This window comes from Suncus etruscus, chromosome 5 (genome assembly GCF_024139225.1).
Source record: "Suncus etruscus isolate mSunEtr1 chromosome 5, mSunEtr1.pri.cur, whole genome shotgun sequence".
NCBI lineage: Eukaryota > Metazoa > Chordata > Mammalia > Eulipotyphla > Soricidae > Suncus > Suncus etruscus.
This window is the reverse complement of record NC_064852.1, coordinates 138,399,418-138,424,902: the sequence shown is the minus strand read 5'-3', so window position 1 is coordinate 138,424,902 and position 25,485 is coordinate 138,399,418.

Here is a 25,485-nt window from a genome sequence, read left to right as displayed (position 1 = left end):
AGTAAGTATTGAGGAAATTTGAAAAGGGATTCCCTTGACCTAAGATATAAAGGGTTTCTCCACCCTTGAAACATACTGTCATGGAAACAACTAGGCTCTAGATATGATCCTTATCGAACCCCATGGTCTCATTATTGTGCCAGGAAATGTTCTGTTTAGTTGTGGCTGATAAAATCAGTCCTCTGTAATTAGAGTTTGGTATTTGCACAGGTCATAGGACAAAATCTAGGAGAGAGTCTTTATGGTTCTAGAAGTTCTTTTCTGTCATGGTTGTTGTAGTCAGTTTTCTGACTTCGTCTTTGCACAGATATAGCCTTTCCTTATGGTTTCAGAAATTCTGCTCAGTCGTAGTTGTCAAAGTCAAACCTCTGGGGCAGGAGCAGTGGTGCTAGAGATAAGGCATTTGCCTTGCAAGCGCTAGCCTAGGACAGACTGTGGTTCTATCCCCTGGCATCTCATATGATCCCCCCAAGCCAGGAGCGATTTCTGAGTTCATAGCCAAGAGTAACCCCTGAGCATCAACGGGTGTAACCCCCCAAAACAAAGCAAAACAAAAAAAAAAAGTCAGACCTTTAGAATTAGGTATCTTGGTTTTTGTTCAAATCCTAGGCTGAAGTCTAGCTAGGGTCTTTCTTATTAGACCCAGGAAAAGTTCTGCCCAATTGTGGTTGTGAAAGTTAGTCTTCTGTAATTAGTGATCTTAGGTTTTGCACAAATCAAAGGATGGAGTGTCTTCTGATTTCATCTTACCATTAGGTGATGAGGTAGGGCAACCTGCTCTTAGATCTAGTTATTGCTGTTTCCTCGTCATCAGGATGTTGTATCAACCTGGTGCAAATTGATGCCATGGAAGTAGAGCTTCCCAGAGGGTGTTTGATTCCTGGTGTTGTTGCAGAGAACTGTATTGGTTCTACGGTTGGGATCTGGGGTTTGGGATTGGAGGTCGCTGTCCAATCACATGGAGTCTAAGTCGAGTCTCCATGATAAATGTTCAGGTGGGAAGCGCCCCTGTATTATAAAAAATATGGGGTCTGAGCCCTAGTTGATAAGAGCTTGTTTCTATACGTAAGATCCCCCCCTTTTTTAGTATATCTATGCAAAAGGGAACAGTGTCATATTATATTTTGTGGGGGTAAGAATGACAGGCTATACAATCTCTGTGTCCTGGTTTTGACCTGAGCATTTATCACAAGCAGGACTTATTCTTTTGTTTTATATAAAAATAATACATTTTTATTTCCTTCAGAAAATAATATTTAATATTTTATTTTCTTATTTGATTAATATCTTTATTTAAACAACTTGATTACAAATATAATTGTAGTTGGGTTTCAGTCATGTAAAGAACGGTACCCCCTCCTTCAACAGTGCAGCATTCCCATCACCAATGTTCCAAAACTCCCTCCTCCCCACCCCACCCTCGCCTGTATTCTAGACAGGCTTTCTACTTCCCTCATTCATTCACATTGTTTTGATAGTTCTCACTGTAGTTATTTCTCTCATTGCACTCACCACTCTTTGTGGTAAGTTTCAGATCGTGAGCTGGACCTTCCAGCCCTCCTCTCTTTGTCTCTGAGAATTATAGCAAAAATGTCTTTTATTTTTCTTAAAACCCATAGAAGAGTGAGACTATTCTGTGTCTATCTCTCTGCCCCTGACTTATTTCACTCAGCATAATAGATTCTACCTACTGGCAGGAATGTGGAGAGAAACTCTTATTCACTGCTGGTGGGAATGCCGTCTAGTCCAACCTTTAGAGAAAGCAATATGGAGATCCTCCCAAAACTGGAAATTGAGCTCCCATACGATCCAGCAAGGCCTTTTCTTCTAGAATTTTGTACCAAGCAGAACTCGAACAAGTGAAATTAAAGAAAAAAATTATATAGAGATAAATTTTAATAAAATGAGAAAATAAAAAACTAAAAAATTTTAAGATAAAAGGAGGGGAAAAAGAAGGATGGAGGAGGCTACTTTTACATTTGGAAACAAGCACACTAAGAGACTTAACTATTGAGGTATTAAACATACAAAGAAAATATAGATATTCTCATTAAGTCATTTGAGATATTCCTGGGGGAGTATGATTCAAGGCTCATTTTAATCCCACACTGTGGCCTTAACAACATATTTTCGAGTGCTGGTTCCCCCCAAAATGAAATACACATTCTCCATCCTATTCTTTTATTTTTGCACTGTCATTGACTACAATTATAAAGCCCATCTAGAAAGAGTGAGCAAACAAATTAAAGCCTTTGGGATGCAAATAGTAGCAGAAAGAAGGAAGATAGAATATGAATTGTAAGATGCCTTAGAATATTACTGAGTTTATGTTTTTACAAAGGCAACTAAAGAACAAATATGTGTACTGGTTACAGATAAAGTAATTTCCAGGACAAGGTGTTTCTTGTCCAAGCAACAGGGAAATGGTTTTCTAGGATTTAAGAAGAGTTAATAAATATCTTCGGTTTGCATGGATTTTGAGCAAAATTTATTCTATCCATGCTTACCTACAATACCATGACAGCATGAGAGCAAAGTCCTGATAATGATAATTGGTAGGTATCTAAAATTCTAGCTGAAGAGGACCTCTCTCTGAACCCGAGAAAAACAATGATTCAAAAAATTAAGGCAGATTCCTATTGTCGTTTCCTTTACTTTGACCTCACTCCACAGCAGTAAAAAAGTTCATAGCAAAGCAATAAAATTCCAATACAAAATAAAATGAAATCAGCAAATGGGTCAAAGAAGATTTAAAATACTTTAGAAACCAGTAGAAGAAGATATATTTTATCAAGCACTTATCCAATACAGCAAGGTGGACCTTATCTTTAGCTTATGTGTTTTATCAAGTGCTTATCCACATACAGCAAGGTGGACTTTATCTTTAGTCATAAACAAATGTTAAAATATGTAAAATATTTTTGAAAATAAATAAAAATGTTTAGTCAGAGAGGAAAAATAAAATTAGCATCTATATATTATAAAAAATTGTAATAAAGCAAATTTTAGTAACTCAAGACAATGTAGAAATGTGAAGAAAAGTAGAAAATAGTTTAAGCTTAAGTGAAGTAACTACAAAAATCTATGTGATGCCACTAATCTGTGTCTAGTGAAAAAACTGTAGCTTTCATAACTGTATTATTAAAAAAAATGGACTGAATTCAGAAATCTAGATTACTACCTGAAGAAACTTGGAAAAGCATTATAACTCATATCCAACATAAGCAAAACAAAATATCTATTAAATTGAAACTGATAAACAAGTCAATGCAAACAAAGAATGTCATTTTTAAGGACTAATGAAAACTGATAAACTTTTAGCCATACTGACAAATAGAGAAGCAAATGACCAATATATAAAACTTGAAGAAGAGGATTTATTTGCAATGTCACAAGTATGGATCTCGATGTGCCTAATAAACTAGATGGCTGAGATTCTGGCTGATAACCTAGATGACTGTATAATATATATGTAGGACACTGAAAGATAGCCATATCAGCATTCTTACCCTAATTTTACTTGTAAATATTTTTCTAATTCAATGCAAAACATTATTATACACCTGGCCCCATTTTAAAAAAAAGAAGAAAAGAAAGATGTCTTTGTGTGTCTCTGAAATGATTCTTCAGGAGACTTGTCCCATCACCTGGGACCTTCCCTGACTTCTCCTTCCCTTTTCCTTCCCTTAATAAAATCAGTCCAAATCTGGCTAAAGATATAACATCTATATAATATTAAAACTTAGATTAAATTATGAATTTGGCACAGATATGTTTACTACCTATAGCACATATAGTATATTGCTATATGTACATATTTAAGCTATTAAATATATATGCATGTAAATAAATATATTATTATATAAAATATTTTTATACCATACTATATTCTAGTTATTTTATATATTACATGTACATGAACATATCGTTTAAAAAGCTTAGGTCTTACTTTACATTTAAAATATTGAGAATAAAGAATAAGTATAAAGTGGCTAGAGAAAGTATAGCAGGTAGGGCATTTACCTTGAAAACAACTAACCAGGCTTACTATATGGTCCATCAACCTGCCAGAGGTAATTCCTGAGTGTAGAGGCAGGCATAACACCTGACTACCACCACTTGTGTTCATAATAGGCAATCACTTATCATGCAGTACATAATGAATGAATTGTAAGTCATACATGTGTCATGAAAGTGTTAAAAAGGAAGTGTTTGTAAGAAATATAAATTTAAAAGCATTTCTAAAAAGCAAAAGTGCTTTTAGAATAGAATCCATATTACAAAATATGGTTTGGCTAATCAATTTTAGAACATAATCTAAGAAACTGTTCTTTGATAGAAATCCAAAATAAGTAGCTTCTATTTTATTTATCAACAATATTATTTATCTTTGATTTTTTTAATTTTCATTTATAAGTACTTTAATTAAGCAACATAATATGCACTGTGACAAAATTAGTCATAATAGAGTTTCAGCCATCTAGTATACAACACCTTTGACCCATGCACATTTCTCACCACAATGCCAATGTCTACAGTTTCCCTCTGCCATACCCCATGCACTCTACCCTACCTGCCTCTATGGCAAACATTTCTCTCTCATCTTTCTTTTTTTCTTTCTTTCTTTCTTTCCTTTCTTTCTTTCTTTCTTTCTTTCTCTTTCTTTCTTTCTTCTTCTTTCTTTCTTCTTCTTTCTTTTTTCTTTCTTTTCTTTCTTTCTTTCTTTCTTTCTTTCTTCTTTTTTCTTTCTTTCTTTCTTTCTTTCTTTCTCTTTCTTTCTTTCTTTCTTTCTTTCTTTCTTTTCTTTCTTTTCTTTCTTTCTCTTTCTTTCTTTCTTTCTTTTCTTTCTTTTTTCTTTCTTCTTTTTTTCTTTCTTTCTTTCTTCTTCTTCTTTCTTTCTTCTTTCTTTCTTCTTTCTTTCTTTCTTCTTCTTTCTTTCTTTCTTTCTTTCTTTCTTTTTTCTTTCTTTCTTTCTTTCTTTCTTTCTTTCTTTCTTTCTTTCTTTCTTTCTTTCTTTCCTTTCTTTCTTCTTTCTTCTTTCTTTCTTTTTTCTTCTTCTCTCTCTCTTTCTTTCTTTCTTTCTTTCTTTCATTTTTCCTTTTTGACAATGTGATTTGCTATATTATCAACAATAGTCTTTTAAAAGAACTTGATGATATGACTATAGGTATTTGAAAATTCACTGTGCAATAATGACTACATCCAGGGAAATAGTAAATTCAAATGGGAGTCATTTTGGGGAAATAATAGATACTTGATTGCAAGAAATTACTGAAATTAATTTTATTTAAATAAATCATTATTGTTTTTGAATTTTATACTAAGAACTAGTTCTGAATATCATATTTAGAATCAAAGATAATCTCTTTATGAAAAATAATGTTTAAGTCATCCCAAAAGCAGTCATTCATCTCTTCCTATCATTTTCGACCAGGAGAGGCTCAGAACCATTATTCCATACAGTACACTTCTCCACTTAAGACAAAAGTTCTGTGGTAACCAAAAAACTGATGAAAAGGTAACATGGGGCCAGCGGTTTCAGCATAATTATAACACATCATTCATTAGATTGTCAACGTCTCCTTCCAGATATCAATCTGCTAGTTTAATAAAACAGGTTTAAAAGAAAAAGAAAAAGCAACCAGAAAACCCCAAGACTCATTATTACCCTCCATGAGAGCCCCAGGGAAGAGAGGAAATTCCTGGACTGAGTGCACAAGGATATTCTATAATGAGCAGCAGCTATATCCATGAAGTGAAAGTCTAAACTATGGCATCAAATCCTCTGTCACATTTCTTCACAGACACCCACTAAAAGCCCCAAGGCACCATTTTTTAAAGCAGGAAAGTACTCCAGCAATGGTTAATGAAACTATGCTTTTTCCTCCTGGGGAATACCCTTCAGAACAAGAAAACAGGCAAAACTAGTCCATTAACTCTCCTTTGAGAGGGGTGTGCTTTTGTGGCTTCATAAAAATAGCAATGCAAAGTTGGAAAAAGAATAAAAGGTTTCAGACTTTACAAAAACACATGTATTTGGTGATCTGTTTAATGAATGCTTTGTAAGTGAAGGGACTGCACACAAACTCCTAGATTCCTCAGAGATTAGCGTAAAACCCACATTAAGTGAACAAGGAGAAACTTTCCCAGAAGCAAAGACATGCGATTTATTTACCTTTTTTTTCTGGTTCCTCTATTTATTAAAGACACAGATCAACCAAATTCCCTTGCCCTGTAGGAATGATTGGGAACATACTTGAGCTGTGTTTTTTGGTTCTCATATTCACTAACATTAGACTTAGAGTCTTGAGTGTGAAGAGTGAAAATACATGTTTGAATAAAATACCTTTAGTTGGAATTATATCCAGTGTTAAGTATGTCTCTTAATTGCAAAGGGTGAAAATATTCTTTCTCTATTTCCCTCTTCTATAAAACATAAAATAGAAGATTGAATAATAAAATAATAAATAAATAAATAATAAATAAAATAGAAATAAGTCTTATTTTTCTACTTCCTAAATAAAATACTGCTTGGATTTCTAATCATATACAAGATAGAAGAAATTTCTAAACAAAAACTGGAAGAAAGGAGTATATGAAAACTGGGGAAAGAAATAATGGACAAACAGAAAACTAGACTCTAATGGACTAATTAGCAACACAACTAGCAATAACCTTCTCTTAATTTAAGGCTTTTTATGAGTACAGACCCTTAAATTTTCTTCTCTTAAAGTAAGACCTTTTAAACAATACCATTAATAATCTTTCTCTGAGATCTCAGTCTTCATCTAGTCTACTGACATTTAATGTATTTCAAAAAAATCTCTGAGATGTAATCATTGAGAAAAATGGAGCTCTTAGTTGGATCAATAAATTTATCCATTGTCTTTATTCAAAGTCTAATGTTACAAAACATTAATCAGGAAGTTTTGAAACATAGGTGGTCTAATCAGCTTGGCCTCCAACATGAACCTCTGTATATCTCCATTTTCTATATATCTTGCACCAGAGCTTAACATACCTCCTATTGCATTGGAAGTAAATTCCATCTTCTGTAGGACTAATTTTAGCTAAAGTTTTCCTTGACTGTCTCCAGTGTAAGATTTCTTTGACTCTGAAGGGAAAAATAAACTAGGTAGAAACATTCAGGGTCATAAAACCTGAACAAAATGTATATTTGTCGCAAATTATATGTTGAAAATATGATGTATCATTTTACCCAATAAAATCTTCAGTTATAACTAACTGCTGTCTACAATTGCCTTTGTCATGGTTCTTCTAAATAGAGAGAACCATTGGTACTATAAGCAAAAGATGAACTTTAAAGCAGAATGCAAACCATGAGATATATTCTGTTTTAGAAAAATAGAAGCATTCACATTTTTTTTTGGTTTTTGGGCCAAACCTGGCGTTGCTTGGGGGTTACTCCTGGCTGTCTGCTCAGAAATAGCTCCTGGCAGGCATGGGGGACCATATGGGACACCAGGATTCGAACCAACCACCTTTGGTCCTGGATCGGCTGCTTGCAAGGCAAACGCCGCTGTGCTATCTCTCCGGGCCCTAGTCACAAAATTTTTAGTAAGTTCTACTGACAAGTATGGTATAGGAGATAAAGACATTTTAAACCAGTGGGAAAGAAACACAAAGATAAAATTTGAAGACCCTCTATCAGCAAATATTGAGGTTTAAATAAAAGCACACAATGCTTCTGCCTTTAGTTGTTTATTGCAATATCCAGGTTTTATTGGTTATTGCTAGGAATATTGTTTTTTTCCCTAAGAATCTCTGTTAAATACTTATTATTTAATTTGTTACTGGGAAAGACATTTTGTACTTTCCTGGTATAGTAACTTATCTTTATGTTATTTTCTTCTACATCTGTGTTAAAAAAAATTCTGCATTGATAGATGGGGTGTTTTTAGATTGTTCATATATTTTTGAGATAAGAAAAATGGTAGTATGTGAACTAAAGCAGGACAATCTGCAAACTCTTTAATCCTTTTAATGTTATCATTAAAAACATACAAATCTGTAAGTCAAAATTTGCCATATTTGATAATTTGGCAGTCTAAACAATGAAATGATAGGCTGATTGATATAGTAATTCCTTGTCTTTTTTTTTAGCAGTTCCAATTATAATTGCCCATGTAGCATTTTGCTTCTCATCCTTCCATCTGTCCTGCCTTCTATGCTTTGTGTATACTTTCCTCCCTCTTTCTTTTACCATCCATTTTTCCTTTTGCTTTACCTCATTTTGTCTATTTAAATTTCAATATAATATGAAATTTCTCACAGTAATCTTCCACATTTCATAATTTACTTATGTTAAATATATTTTGAAAAAATATAAGGAAAGTTTGAAGCAATAATACAATGAGTAGGACATTTGTCTTTCACTTGGCTCACTTGGAACCCATCCCCACTATTCTAGATGATCCTCAAATATCACCAGGAGTAATTCATGAATGCAGACCCAGAAGTAAGCTCTAAGAATTACCAGGTACAGCCCTCAAACTAACAAACAACAACAAACCTCCCAAACATGAGGAAAATCATGTAACCTCCACTGTCAAAATTGTTAAGGATTAAAACTATTGCAGTAAGGAGACATTTATTTAGTCTCTGTAAAGTCTTTCTAATGTAGTATACCATCTAGTGAAAAACAGCTTTCCAGGGCCCGGAGAGATAGCACAGCAGCGTTTGCCTTGCAAGCAGCCAATCCAGGACCAAAGGTGGTTGGTTCGAATCCCAGTGTCCCATATGGTCCCCCGTGCCTGCCAGGAGCTATTTCTGAGCAGACAGCCAGGAGTAACCCCTGAGCACCGCCGGGTGTGACTCAAAAACCAAACCAAAAAAAAAAACCAGCTTTCCAATGTCAGAGGAAAACTTGACTATTGGAAAAGTATAATATTGATTTAGAATAATTACTATGGTTATTAATATTTTAGAAAATATTTGCATTAATTTTCAAATAAATGAATCTAAAATATATCTTATTATGTTTTAGTTTTGTATTTATATAAAGTAAAATTTGCTTTGAACATCTCTATCACATTCTAAGTTCATAAATTGAAATATTTGGTTCATTTGGTATTCCCAAATAAAATATTTTTTTTTCTGATGGTTAAATTTAAATGCCAGGTTTTAAAATGGTATGAAAGAAAAAGCAGTAAAAAAGATATCTTTGAAATTCATAATGAGTCGAATATCATTTTAAAGGGAGCAGGGAGACAGTAGAGCCAAAAATTCTTGCATGTATGTAACTAATCTGGATTCAGTTTCCAACACTACCTATGTTTTCCTACATCTTCTCAAGAATTATCCTGAGTGTGGGAATAAACCATGAGCACAGTCAGGTGTGGCCCTCAAACAATACACAAATAAATAAACACAATGGCACATTGCCATCAGAAATCAGTGAGGCAATGTCATTTTTGCAAATATTACAAATCAATGGATATTACTTTTTAAGTTATATTTATAATTCATAAAGTGAATGAATTAAAATGCAATGGTTAAGAAATTGGTTTCCGTTATGATGGAATTAGCATTATAATACAAGTCCATCTGTCTTATCTTTTGCAAATCACTGAAATCTTTAATGCATTCATTTTAAAACTTGAATTATTAAAAGTATACCAAAATTTTCCAGAGGTATGGAATGTATAATTTAGGAATGTCATTTTTCAGAAACTCAAATGTTAGTTAGGTAGCAAAATATTACAGCTTTTCCATAGGCTCTCTCCTTTCCCACCTCTTCTTTTACAATATTGATCCTTTTAGGGGTGAGTGAAAGGGTGGGATAGTCATTGATGTTCAGGGTTTACTCCTGGTTCCACACACAGGGATCACTCATGGTGAAGTTAAAGTAACCTTATTCAGGAGATGGTTCAGCTATGTGTAAGCAAACACCCTACCCACTGTACTATCCCTCCAGCCTCACAAATATGGGTCATATATCTGACAAGTGAGGAGAAGTTGTGAAAACAACTTCTTTGAAAACAAATTTAGAATCCTGAGTTCTAGACTCAGAAATTCTGAGGATTTCCATTAAAACTCTCAATGGAAATTTCCTAGTCATTTTTTAAAATCAATTGGGGGTGTGGGTCTGTGGTTCTAGATATTCAAAGTAGATATGGAAGCCATACAAGAAGCCTCTTTCCTTATCCTTAGTAGTTTTAGACTTAATAGTTCTTAATGATACCCTGTAGCAAAAGATTTTACAGCACAAAAACATAAAAATATTACAACTTAAAACTGCATGAAAATCTTAAAGCTATTTTATAAGTGTTTATATTTGTTTACAAATATTATGAGAATAGGTAGTGGAAGGAACTACTACATGAGTAGACTGACTAAATAAAATTGATTACAATACATTGTACAATTTCATAACATACTAAAAAAAAGAATAGAAGTTTAAACATTTGACAAATATTTTCTTAGTACTTTTTATCAGAATTATTGCAGGTATATTTTAGGCCTATTAAAGCACATTTAACAATGGTGCAGTTGAATGAGTAATAGACATAATTTGAGTTATGTCAGAGACACTTTTGTAATTTTATTCAATATACGATTTTCAGGGTTTTGTAAGTTGAGTCACATGTTGCTGATGACTATGAGATCTCTTCTAAAGACAGAAATTTTCTGTCAAATTGTTATTTGATTTTTGAATGATCATCCTACATCATGCTTGAATCAGTCACTCATACTTGAAAATATTTTTCTCCATTAAAGAAGAAAATTAGAAATTATTTTGCCTTTTCTCCTTTTAATACCCATAATTTTCTCATTTCAGAAATATCTCAGTAAAAATAGAATAGTTTCATCTACTTACGGGGAATTTATATTTTTAAGGCATGTAAAGCTTGTTTAATGTTGATTTGCAGGGATCAAAAGGCACACTCACAAGGAAAATGTTCAGTTTGATTAGACTATACCATTTTCCAGAAGTGGCTGTAATTTATAAGATTATCAACAAGGTTTTTAGTTCCAGTGTTTACTGACTTAATACACTGTTAAAAATTTTGTTGTGCTCAGTGGTGCTTAGTGATCACCACTGGGTCTGTGCTCTGGAACCATTTCAGAGGATAATTTGGGAATCATATGTGACACCAGGGATAAATCCAGGGTTAAACGATTTTCTCTTTAACTATTCTGGTCTTTATATAATAGAATGTTGTTGATTAGCTTATTTTTTCCCTAAGTATTTCCTAGATATTTCCTAGATATCAGTGATATCAAACAATATTTGAAATGACTTTAAGAAATACTTAATCATTCAGACAGCCATTAGATTTAGGACACTATTTGCTCTTATTAATATACATGCATTATTTTTTCAATTCTGAGGCCTGCCTTTTCCTTGATCTTAAGTAAATTTTAAAAAAGATTTCTGTATCTCAATAAATCATAGTTTAAGAATTTTTCTTTAGTGTCAGTTTATTTTTGTGATAAAGAACTATTCTTTTTCACACTTAACTTTAATTCAACTTAAAGTTCTTGGGTTTTTATTTTTAGTGTTCGAGCCTAAAATCGGTGCCACACTTGATAATGTATTATTCTGTTAAGCTAAACTAATATTTTTCTGAATTGTATACAAGCATTTATTTAATTTAGGTGACTAGCCAATATCCATGAGCCAGATGGTTCTTTTCTATAAAAACAATGTTTTTATTAGGATTATAAATCTTATATTTACAAATACTAGGATTTTCTATAGATAAGTAGGTACACTACACAATATGTTGTATATGAATGTTGAACATATTATATGAATTAAGGGTAAGTTGAAATGTGCCATCAACATCAAACACTAATCAGATTTCAAAGATTTCTATGATACTAACATTAAGATTCAATAAATAATTCTATACTAGTTAAAAGTTTAAATGATAATATTTTTAAATGATAATATTGTAAACATATTAGGTTCAATTAATTATTATTTATGTTAAACAAAATAATTTTTCACCTCCTTCCACAAATGATGTGCTTTTCTACATTATTTTATTACATTTCCATTTATATTTAAATTCCAGATTATTTAGTGTTGAATAAAATAGGACTATATTCCCATGGACATAATCAATCATTAAACATTGCTTATGAATAATCAATAATTTTCCTGTTTTGTGAAATTTTAACACTAATTAATATATCACATATATATTGATGCTTTCGAATTTTAACTTTTCTACATTTCTTTTTTTGCCTGTCCTTAAAGTAACAACCATATTAATTGTACTAATTTTGCAGACTAACTTATTTTCTTTTTTATTAATATCTTTATTTAAACACCTTGATTGCAAATATGATTGTAGTTGTGTTTCAGTCATGTAAAAAACACCTCCCTTCGCAGGTGCAACATTCCCACAACCAATGTCCCAAATTTCCCTCCTCCCCACCCTACTCTCTCCTCTACTTTAGACATGCTTTCCACTTCCCTCATTCATTCACATTGTTATGATAGTTCTCAGTGTAGTTATTTCTCTAACTGCACTCGCCACTCTTGGTGGTGAGCTTCATGTTGTGAGCTAGACCTTCCAGCCCTCCTCTCTTTGTCTCTGAGGATTATTGCAAATGTCTTTTATTTTTCTTAAAAACCTATAGATGAGGGAGACTATTCTGCTTCTTTCTCTCTCCCTCTGACTTACTTCACTCAGCATAATAGATTCCATGTACATCCATGTATAGGAAAATTTCATGACTTCATCTCTCCTGATGGCTGCATAATATTCCATTGTGTATATGTACCACATTTCTTTAGCCATTCATCTGTTGAACAGCATCTTGGTTGTTTCCAGAGTCTGGCTATTGTAAATAGTGTAGCCTTGAATTTGGTGTGAGGACGGTATTTTTGTATTGTATTTTTGTGTTTCTAGGGTATCTCCCTAGGAGTGGTATAGCTGGATTGTATGAGAACTCAATTTCCAGGTTTGAAGGAATCTCCATATTGCCTTATATAAACAGAATTGCTTTGTATAGACAGAATTCCCACCTGCAGTGAATAGGAGTTCTTTTTCTCAACATCCCCTCCAGCACTGCTTGTTCTCATTCTTTGTGATGTGTGCCAATCTCTGTGGCATGAGATGGTAGTTCATAGTTGCTTTGATTTGCATCTCCCTGATGGTTAGTGATGTGGAACATTTTTTCATGTGTTTTTTTGGCCATTTGTATTTCTTCTTTATCAAAGTGTCTGTTCATTTCTTCTCCCATTTTTTTGATGGGATTAGATTTTTTTCTTGTAATGTTCTGTCAGTGCCTTGTATATTTTGGATACTAGCCTCTCATCTGATGGGTATTGGTTTTCTCTCACTCATTGGGTGGTTCTTGTATCCTGGGCACTATTTCCTTTTGAGGTGCAGAAGCTTCTCAGCTTAATCTATTTCCATCTATTTATCTCTGCTTCCACTTGTTTGGAGAGTGCTGTTTCCTCCTTAAAGATGCCTTGAGTCTCAATCTCATGGAGCGTTTTACCTACATGTTGTTCTATATACCTTATGGTTTAAGGTCTGATATCAAGATCTTTAATTCATTTGGATTTTACCTTCATACATGGTGTAGGCTGGGTGACTGAGTTTGCTTTCTTGCAAGTGGCTAACCAGTTGTGCCAACACCACTTGTTGAAGAGGCTTTCCTTGTTCCATTTAGAATTTCTTGCTCCTTTATCAAAAATTAGGTGATTGTATGCTTGGGGAACATTCTCTGAGTACTTATTTTCTAATGCCAAAGTTTCTTTTACTGTTTTCTTCTATTTCAGAATTTTGTGACTAGCCCTAAATTTTTATAAGTTTACATAAAATTTAGAATAATCCATTCAAGTCTATAAAAAAGAACTGTTAGGATTTGCATTGAAACTGTATTTAAATTAGATATCCATTTGAGGAAAAAATGGTATTTAAAGGATTGAAATTTCCAAGCAAGAAATATTTTTATCAAAGAATTTATTTATTTTTTTACTTTGGTTTTTGGACCACACCCAGTAATGCTCAGGGGTTACTCATGGCTATGTGCTCAGAAATTGCTCCTTTCTTGGAGGACCATATGGATGCCTGGATTGAACGTGATCTGTTCTAGGTCAGCTATATGCAAGGCAAATGTCCTACTGCTGTGCCACTGCTCCAGCCCCAGTAATTTATTTTTTTGTTCTTACAATTTCTTATATTTCCCCATTATTGTAACAAATAGACACCTAAAGACATTTTACATTTTAATGATATGTATTATTATATTTTGCTTTTAAAATGCATTTTAATTATTGAAAAAATCACACTTTTTCTGTTTTTTTTTTTTGAGTCACAACAGCAATATTCAAAGTATATTAATTGTTTTCTGCTCAGTGATCACTCCTCGGAGTGCTTAGTGGACAGGTATTAAACTGGGGTTGGTTTAATGCAAAGCAGGCACCTTTGTCCCTATACTAACTCTCTGTTCTCTATAAAAGATAATTTAATGTCTGTAGAACAATTAGTGATATTTTAATGATTCTTTCCAGTTGTTTCATTTCTTTGATATTTTTTATTCTTTGGTTATCTAGGTTCTCATTAATATTTTAGACTCCCCAGAAATTCAGCTTCTTATTTACCTAGTTACTGATACTGCATGTTCTACATTTTTTAATTTGATTATATTTGTAACTTATTTCCTTCTGTTTTCTTTGTGTATCATTATGTAATATTGCCAAGTAATGTAAAGCAATATTTAGCTCATTTATATCCATGTATTTAGGAGTGCTGACACACTGCAACCATTCTTTTTCTAATTGTAGTCATTCAGTTCAAAGTATGTTTATATTTGTATCAACTTACTTTCTGATCCATATATTAATGAGTAAGTCTATTATGAAAATTTCTAAATTATATGAAATGTTCTAATAATTATTTTTATTTATAATTTTTTACATTGATTTAAATTTTTCGCCAACTTGTCAGGGAATATACATGGTATTTTTAGGGACGTTCTGGAGGTTTCAGGAAGTGCACACCAAGATGTTCTTATGGGATACTTCTGGCTCTGTGCATGACATCACTTCCACCAGTACTCAAAGTGCCATGCAGTACCAGGTAACAAACCTAGGCCTTCTATGAATAAAGCATGAACTAATGCAACTGAACAATCTCTCCTATATAGAATATAATTAAAATAAATAACTGTTAATATTAAATAATGATAAACTAGATATATAATTTAAAGGCTTATTTAGTTCAGTGTTAGTAATATTTAGTAATTATTTAGTTCAGGATAAATTTTTGATAAATTTGAGCTGGTTAGGAAATCCATAGCTTTTTTTTTTTTTTTTTTTTTTTTTTTGGTTTTTGGTTTTTGGGCCACACCCGGTAACGCTCAGGGGTTACTCCTGGCTATGTGCTCAGAAGTTGCTCCTGGCTTGGGGGACCATATGGGACACCGGGGGATCGAACCGCGGTCCGTCCAAGGCTAGCGCAGGCAAGGCAGGCACCTTACCTTTAGCGCCACCACCCGGCCCCAATCCATAGCTTTTTTATGGTCTTAAGTCAATATTCAGTTTTAATTTCATAAGAACTAATACCCTTAAATAAATACTTTTATAGTAAAATTTTAATTACCCTTTATTCGGGGTTTAATATTTTCAAACTAGATAATTTATTTATTGGGCCAATTTTCATTAAACACTTACTATGTGTCATTCAATTATTTAAATCAAAATACTTGGTCAGGAGAGGCAGTATTATTTAAACAAAATTAGGACTCACAGATACTTTTACTTTAGAAAAAAGTTTGGGGGCTGGCGAGGTGGCGCTAGAGGTAAGGTGTTTGCCTTGCGAGCGCTAGCCAAGGAAGGATCACAGTTTGATCCCCAGGCATCCCATATGGTATCCCCAAGCCAGGGGCAATTTCTGAGCTTGTAGCCAGGAGTAACCCCTGAGCATCAAACGGGTGTGGCCCAAAAAAACAAAAAAAAAAAAAACAAAGTTTGACAGACTCTTGTATTTTTTCAGTCTATTCAGAATATCATTACTTTGTAACTATTCTAAAATTTTCTTAAAGGGAAATTATATTGTATCATGTGAATTTCTATTAATAAACTTATATTTTGCAATCATAATTTTTTCCAGTATGTGAAGAGGACTTAACTATGTGCGGAAGTAATTACTCTTTTGTATAGTATATAATTAGGACTTTAAAAAAATGTTGCCAAAAATAGTATGGTTATTACTTTTAGAGGTAATTTTGCATGTATTTGCATTTGCATCAGTTAAGCTAAAATTAAAATTTTTATAAGACAATTAAATAATTCTTTTTTTATTTCCCATAAGAGTTGTACCAAGAATACCACATGTTACATATATCAGCAAACTTTTCCCTCTTATCTCAACAATGAGGTAGTCTCTCATAATAAATAGCAATACATATCAATATATCAGAGAATAACAGTAAATAGTTTAAATACATATAGGCTAACATTCATTTTAATTTAAAAAGTGATGCTATTATATTATATATAATATAGAGTAAAGAGAATAATTCATGACTTAGCATATATTATGTCATTCGCCATTAATCCAAAGTAAATAAGTAACAATATACGTTGAATTTTTTTAAATGGAAACTAACAGTAAAGAGATTAGGAACTGACTAAGAAAAACACTTATGACCCAATCTTTGAGGAACCTTGCCTTACATTTACCCTAGGAGCAATATTATAGTGTTTACTGAGTAATGTTCAAAAAAATGTTTTAAATGGAACAACCATGAATAATAAGAAATAATTGTAACTATTAGGAGAAAGAAATAAACACTGATACGGGAAATATTCCTGCCATCTGAAAAACTATATATGAAAATATTAAACAGTACCCAATTTTAAATTAGTTTTTCTCATTGGAATCAAACAAAGCCAGTGGTTTAGAGATAGGGATAAAATGAAAAAAAAGGATTTGTCTCTAGGGGAGTCAGAGGAAGAGAAAATAGAAACTAAAGAATCTAGATCTTAAAATAACTTTGGAAAGTAGTACAAAGTTTTCCATTTCAACAAAGTTCACAAGATAGTTTTAAAAGGACATTCTGTTTCCACAAAGTTATCATTATCTCAGCCTGGGTGGTTTAAGATAGTGAAGTTAGAAATATTTTCTTATAAATAAGAATGCACTTATTCTATATTTTGCTGTAATTGTTGTTTGGAACCATTCTGATAGTGTATTTGTGTCAAGGAAACCACGTGAGACCTAAGATCTAGCCTAGCATCACACACACACACCTGAACAATGGATACCATCTATGGAAACAACCACAATTGTCTATAACATTACCAGAATCCAAGCCTCTACCAGGGAGGACCTACCACTACTTTGGCATTGACTTACTCCAAAGAGTGCTCCCAACACCCAGACGACTCAGCAACAGCCTGCATGTAGGTCAGATCGCTCCGCATTGAATGATATGCTGAAACTAGAGGATGCTCCACATCAGCCTGACATTGATGATAGAAATGCACAGAATCCAGAGTCTTTAAATAAAAGAATCTGATACCAACAATAGCTAAAGTGTGAAAAAGTTTCACCGGGACCACGGAGAATGACTCGAGTTGGACGGACTGGTATGCCTGGAACCCAGAGTCGTTCTTATGCCAATAAACTTCTGTGGTGAGGCCTTTTTGTAATCAGGTCAAGGATTTTTTTTCCATTTTCCCCATTTTTCTGGACCTGTGCAAACAACGGTGATTGCCACTATCACACCTTATTATATTTTTTTACTCTTATTCTTTAAGGGAAAAAAAAATACAACGTACTGAACTTAAAAACAAATAACTGTAGTAGAATGCCTGTCTCGAATACAGGCAGGGAATGGGAAGGGGGGGGGTAATGTTACACTGGTGAAGGAGGGGTGTTTTGGTTATGACTGTAACTCAACTATGTTACTTAAATAAAAAATATATTAAAGAATATCTAGCCCAGGTTTCCAGCATGTAAACCTTATAACCTAGTACACAGGGCCACGTCCATGATCGCCTACTTAATATTTTTCTAAATGGTTAGTTTATTGTTTTGGTGATATCACAAATAGCAACTCTACCATGTCTGAAACTCAATGCATTAAAACCATTGGCATAATATTTTGAGCCTACTAGTTCCCTACAAACATCCTAGATTTTAAGATAGTAATGAATATAAAAATAATAATATACATTTAAGATTCAGAGAAGGAACCAGATATAAGGGATAATTATTAATTATTTTAAAGTGAAAATATCATCAATCCCATTTAGCAATTTATCAGCAAGGATTATAGTTAAAAAGTGTGATGATAAATTATTTCTTATGATTTATTTTCTTATGAATATTTGATGAGAAATTTCCACTGAACTTGTGTCTGCTTATATAAATGCTTATATAAAATATAAACAGATTATTCAAATGTGTGTGTCAGGAGTAGGCTTTGAGTACTTCCAGGTGTTGCCTGAAAATAAAAACAAACAAAATTTTAGCCATATTTTTAAATGAATAAAATTGTAGAAAGAATCATTGATTGTTGAATAGCAGACTTTGTTGTCTGCCCAACTTTATTCATTTAAAGCCATAAATAGCTTGTCAATTCATTATATCTGACTTTAAAATAACTCCCTTTAAAACTCTAGTTATGAATAGCAGAGCAACAGCACAACAGGGGGTCATGTAGCTTGCATGCAACCAAACCAGTTTGATCCAATCACCACAGATGGTTCCCCTGAACCATGCCAGGAGTGATCCTTGAGCACAGAGACAAAAAATAGGCCCTAAGCACCACTGAATATATCCCAAAATTAAAATAAAAAATTTTTAAAAATCTAGTTACGAAGAAATTAACAGTTATTTCAACATATCAACTTGTGTTTCAAAGGCACCAAAGTGTTTGGTAAGAAATTAATCTAGGAGAGAGCCAGAAGAGGAAATGATTCATAAACTGAGAAGAAGTAAGATTTTGTATTTTGGAAACGTAGTGACATAAATGTGCTCTTACTGTAGAGAAAAGATGGATGAACACTAGTTCAAAGGACAAACCTAGCCAACAGCCCGTACTTGTAAATAGAGCTATTGGAAAACATTATTGTGTATTAAGTTGTACATTACATTTACTGCTTGTTTTTGCACAACAGAAAAGTTGAATAGTTATTGAAAAGTTTGTAGAGCCCACAAAACCTAAAGTATTTGCTCTCTATACCCCTATAAAAAGTCAGTCAATAGCTCTTTTAGATTAATATATACTGTCTACAGCTAGAAATAAGATTGTGTTTTCTGATTTGCCATTTCTTTGCATCTGTTTTCAATATTTTCTTAATATTGAGTAAAACTCGTAATAAAAATATTAAATTTGATTTCCAGTGAATGACTTCCTTATTTTTTTACTAAATATGTATTAGATTACTGTACTTTCTGGTTTTACTTTTTAACATCTATCCCATTATAAACAGTATTGTTTTATTAAAACAAATATTTCTGATACTGACTAGAAAATTTGATTGATAAAACAGAATACTGTACAATGTACATTACATATAATATAATTATATAATTTATAATTTAAGTTTCATTTTTCTGTTTTAATTCTCTACAGTAAAACTAGAGCTGATACTTAAAAATGAAATATAATATTATTAATGCTTCACTTTGATCTAAGCTTGTTATCCAACTTACAATTACACTTTCTGGAGCATCAGTTTCTTATCTCTTATGTAGCATGTTATTTTGTGGGGGCTGCCTGGTGATGCTGAGGGGTTACTCCTGGCTATGCATTCAGAAATCGCTCCTGGCTTGGAGGACCATATGGGACACCAGGGGATACAACTGCAGTCTGTCCTAGGTCAGCAAGTCAAATGCCCTACTGCTGTGCCACCACTCGAACCCCTGTAGTATGCTATTTTTAAACAATAACATTTAATCTTATTTAAACAATATTTAAAAATACATTTTTATTTTTTCATAAGCATTATTTTTGATCCCTTAAATAATTATCTTATTAAATATATGACTGATGCACATTATATTATATTGTGTTAATATCAGAAAAACAATAGTCTTCCTTGGAAGAAATCAAATTTTTGAGATTTTAGACTACCCATTTAAAATAGATATAAAACTACAGCTAACTTTTTTTGTTGTTGTTTTTTCAGGCCACACCCATTTGATGCTCAGGGGTTACTCCTGGCTAAGCGCTCAGAAATTGCCCCTGGCTTGGGGGACAATATGGGACACCAGGGGATCGAACTGCGGTCCTTCCTTGGCTAGCGCTTGCAAGGCAGACACCTTACCTCTAGCGCCACCTCGTTGGCCCCTACAGCTAAATATTTAACTACAACTAAATACCTAACTAAAATATAGACTTCATACTATGGATTAACTAAGCATGAGCCGAATGATAACTTTTGCTTATTGAAGATATGAATTCAATATAAAATATAGTGATCAATAAATATAATTTTACATTTGACTGCATAATATGGTATTGATAAAGTGGTGCTAATATTATGTTTATATATATGTATATATATATAATTTCCCCACGTTTTAAAATGGTCCTTCTAGGTAATTAGACACTGGATCTCTGAATTCTCAAGAGTAGCTTCTAGGCACATACTTATGGAATTTAGTAATATCTAACCAATTTTCCTGCTGTTTTCATTCTCCCCTGACTCTTTCTGTTAGTTTAACTTTTGTTAGAGGTTAGATTTATAGAAGGATTCACCTGAGTGCGTAGCTGTTAAAAACTCAGTAATAATCTCTGCATCACTTTTGCCTGCTTAAAAAAAAAACCTGTAGCTCATATTTTATTGCCTAAAAAGCGATCATCTATCAAAATTTAAGGAAAAGTGAGCAATGTAAAAGAAAACAAAATCAATTTTGGTCCTGTGAAACTTTAAGACATGACTTCATTCCAATATTCTTGATTTGAGCTTACCTATGAAAGCTCCTGAGAGAGGAGATTTAGCAATAAATAACTACTATTTACCTGTGAGTGAAGGTAAAATAAAGATAAGTAATAAAGAGTTTTAAGTGATTACAGAGTATATTTATTAGAAGATAAAATTTTCATATTAAGATCCCAATATAGTCACTCTCCAATGATTCACAATTATATCTTTAGGGAAAGTTAACATTTGAGCACTTATCAGAGAACCAAATATCCCAAAATTTTATGTTATTATTCTCCCTCTCCCAGAGGGAATAAAGTTCAGTGAAGTAAGCAAAAGTGAAGAAAAATTATATCATTGACAAGGCACTTCATATCAATGTAAAAGGTGGAACAATAAAAACAAGATTATGTTTATTGAATGTGAAAATGAATTTACTTGATTTAGACTAATGCATTAAGAAGCCAAAATTATATCATTTTTACTTGGATAAACTGGACTGAAAAAAGAGAAATCTAAATTTGAATTTTTGATACTAATTGGTGAGAAAGTTATTAAAACTGTTTATATTTAGTCTATATATTTTAGATTTTTCAATAATATGATAATTATGAAATAGAAATTATCGAATAGATTTTTCTCAAATCCTAGATATTTCTAGCTTCAAATTATTTCTGCTAGTCGTCAGCAAGTATTTTGTCAGAAGCAAACCTCTTGTTTTTTTTGTTGTTGTTTTTAATCTTATTGAATTTGAAACAGACTTGTGTCTTATTATAATTGAATTCCAGCCAGGAGCAGCTAAAGTATGGAACCAGACGGAAGTTTGCTACATGCTGGTCTGGTGGAGATTGATCCCATGGGCCAAAAGCTCCAGTTTAAAACTTGATTGTATGGTAGGGGGAAAAGAAAAGGAAAGGAAAAGGGAAGAAAGTTGTGAAAATTGGCAATAAAGATTGCTACAAATCATAATTGCTTTTAAAAGGCCACAGTTGTTTTGCTGACATCATTGCTTTACAGCACATAAAGTTTCTTTGGTTTGTGCTTAAAATATTTTAAATCTTATATTAGGGCTTTTAAAACTTAACAGAGTATTTCTATGCTTAAAGTACCATAAATATTTTACTGCAAACTCTTTTTGATAATTGTGAAAAATAGTGTGATCCAAATACAATATTGTTATTGAATTTCATTGTAACAGATCTAACTAATACTTTTAATGTTCTTTAAATGGCCATATTAGAAGAAAGGGAAATAGAAAGGGAAAAGAAGAGACTGTACAAGGAAGCTATTATGATATTTCTATAATGTATTGCTGAAATGCTTGCATTTCTTATACAAAACAGTTGCTCAAAATTGTCTTCTTGATAAATTCATTATCATTTTTATATAAATCAAGCAACAATTAGCAATATTTTCATATATTGTTAGCTATAATAATACTAGAAAAATTAGAATAAGTATAAATCACCTTTCAGTATCTTCCTAGTTGAAAAATACATTTATTATAAAGATAAATTATATTTCCCAATAATTTAAATAAATTTAACAAATTAAGGATAATTAAACACTATTTAGATTCTTAATATCTAATAAACAAAGTACAACAACAATAAAAGATTCCCAGATCTATTTTGGGGGGTCTGGAGTGATAGGACAGTAGTAGGGCACTTGCCTTGCACACGGCCTACCCAGGACAAACCCAGGTGCGATCTCACACGTTATATATAGTCTAGAACCTGCCAGGAGTGATTTCTGAGCAGAGTGCCAGAAGTGACCCCTGAGTGCTGCAGTATGTGGCCCAAAAAATAAAGATTTCCTATATTCTTAATATCTAAAAAAAATGTACTTTACTTTAAAATAAAGCATTTAGAAAAATAAAATATTTAAGTATGTAAATCGACTTAAACATTATTTAAAACAGCACTGAAAGAAGTTTTAAAAAATTTGAAAATATATTGTCCATAACTTCTAGCAGTTGCATTTCTAGGTATATTTCCAGAAGACATAAAATCATTATCTCAGGAGATAGCTGTACTCTAATGTACATTGATAGCATTATTTTTCATAATTTTTAAGTTGTAGGAGAAAATACTAAAGATTGGTCTAGGAATAGAATTCATTTGACAAAAGAAAAGGGAGAAGGAAAGGGAAAGAAAAAGTGTTAGGAAAGAAAGGAAACAAAAGCTTACATTATGAAACTGAGAATATTAAATCAAAGTGCTAGAGAACAAGCTTGCTGTGTGGGCCCTGGATTCATTTTTTGGGACCATATGTTTCCTCATTTAGGGTAAAAAGTGACCCTGAGCATTAAATACTGAGTAGCTGTAGGCTCAAAACAAAGTAAACCAAGCCCTGCAGCATTATTCAGGAAAGCCAAGATATGGGAACATATTAAGAATCTATCAAACAAAATAGTAAATCAAGAAAACATATATACATGCAAAAAAAAATATCCTGGTTTTAAAATTAAGAAAACCCTGCCATTGGCAACTCAGGGGACTTTAAGCTCAATGAAATAAGTCAGAAGGAAAGATAAATAAGGCACTTACATGTGAAATATTTTAACTAATAAAATGAAATTTGTAAACATGAAAAACAGAAAAGTGGTTATCTGGGACTCAGTAGCAGGGATAAAGAGACACTCTGGTGAAAGGCATCAACAAATATTCAGTTATAAGATAAATAAAAGCGTTAGTACTTGGGGTTATGGTTGCATATTCTTTCTTGATATACTTTGATATACTTTCTCATCGCTTCATTGTACTAAACTCTTTGAATGATTTGTAAATTTACTTGTTAATTATACCTCAAAAATGCTGAAAGATACCTATATTCATAAATTATCCACTGCTAACAAAGTGTATAAAAGGAAGCAAACGACTCCAAAAGATCAAAGAAACAGAAGTTGCCTCTCACATAAAAGTCACTTGGGGTGGACATCAGAAGGGCATGATAATTGTCAAGTGTTAGTTAAATTTTCAATATTTATTGACTTATGAAACCAAAGTCCCATAAAATAGATTGCTAACCTGTTACTTCACATAGTTCCAAGTTCATTCTCTCCAGTCAGCATTTAACTGAATGGAAGATAGAGGCATTAATGCATCATTAAATGCAAACATGATCAGGATAAACTTGAGAGACAAATTGGCCAAATTGAGTCTTTTCTCTCCCATCTTGTTAGATGATGCATAAGAATAATTTAAACTTTTTATGTCTCAGGAGAAGGATAAGAAAAAGAATATTATTAATGTGAGGATTCAGAGATTTAAAATTTGTAAAAATGACTCAGAAAAGCCTGATATAGTAAACAGCAATTGCCAGCGTTTCTTACACGTGGAGATTTAATATATTTTTGTATTATTCTTTACATCTGCTTATATAGATGTATTCATTTTTGATAGCAGCAATCATTTACAATATACAATGCATTGGCATTAATTTTACTCACAATGTTATGCAAATACTAACTTCTATAAATTCAAGATAATTTTTATCATCCCAAACAGAAAGTTGTTAAACATCAAACAGTAATTGCGGAGTGAGTGAGAAATGGCTGCAGGTGGGGGTTTCCAGGCAGAGTGCTGACTGCTCTACCTGCAGAATCTCCACCGGGCTGTGCTTCTTCTGAGGAACTGAGCACCGGAAGGGAGCCCTGTCCTACCCTTCTCTGTCTTTCCTGAACTCTGGAAGCTCTCCTCAGAGCCCTGGGAAGCGAACCCCAAAGAAACTACATTCGAGAGCTACCCAGCGAGCCAGTGAGTGAGTGAGAAATGGCTGCAGGTGGGGGTTTCCAGGCAGAGTGCTGACTGCTCTACCTGCAGAATCTCCACCGGGCTGTGCTTCTTCTGAGGAACTGAGCACCGGAAGGGAGCCCTGTCCTACCCTTCTCTGTCTTTCCTGAACTCTGGAAGCTCTCCTCAGAGCCCTGGTAAGCTAACTCCAAAGAAACTACATTCGGGAAGAGATAACAATGCTATCTGGGCAAAAGCCGGCTCCCTGTGTGTGACACCAGGCGGGGAAAATCCGCGAAAGTACACCGGCCCAGTGGGGGCTCAACTGTGAAAGACTGTGAGTGTGACCTGTCTATGTCTGTCTACTGTCCTCTTGCGTGAAACTCTTGCGAGTGGGGCAAAAAGAGGCTCAGAGGAGCACGGCCGCTCCGCTTCGCTACGCGGCCATGCACTCTTTCTAAGGAAAGAACTCCATTGCAACAAGAAAGAAAATCACACTAAGAACGGCGCTATATCACAGAAGCAAACATTCTCTCTGGACTGTCTTCTCTGTTGCATGCTCGGGCCTAAGATTTGACCCAGTGTGAGGCTTCATCCACGGAGGACTCCCCTCCCTTAGAGGCAAGTCAGCCCATCCAGAAAGGGAGGAGCCAGAGGAGTGTGCTGCCTACATCATATAGACAATGAATACCACACAACACGTAGAAAAACCCACAATACAAGTGTGACAATGGGGAAACAACGCAGGCCAGCATCAGATATAGAGAATGAAGATGACAATTCTGAGGACCAGATAATGACTGAACTAATCAACCTCTCAGATAAGGACTTTAGACTAGCAATATGGAAGGTGCTCAACACACTCCAAGAAACCATGGATCG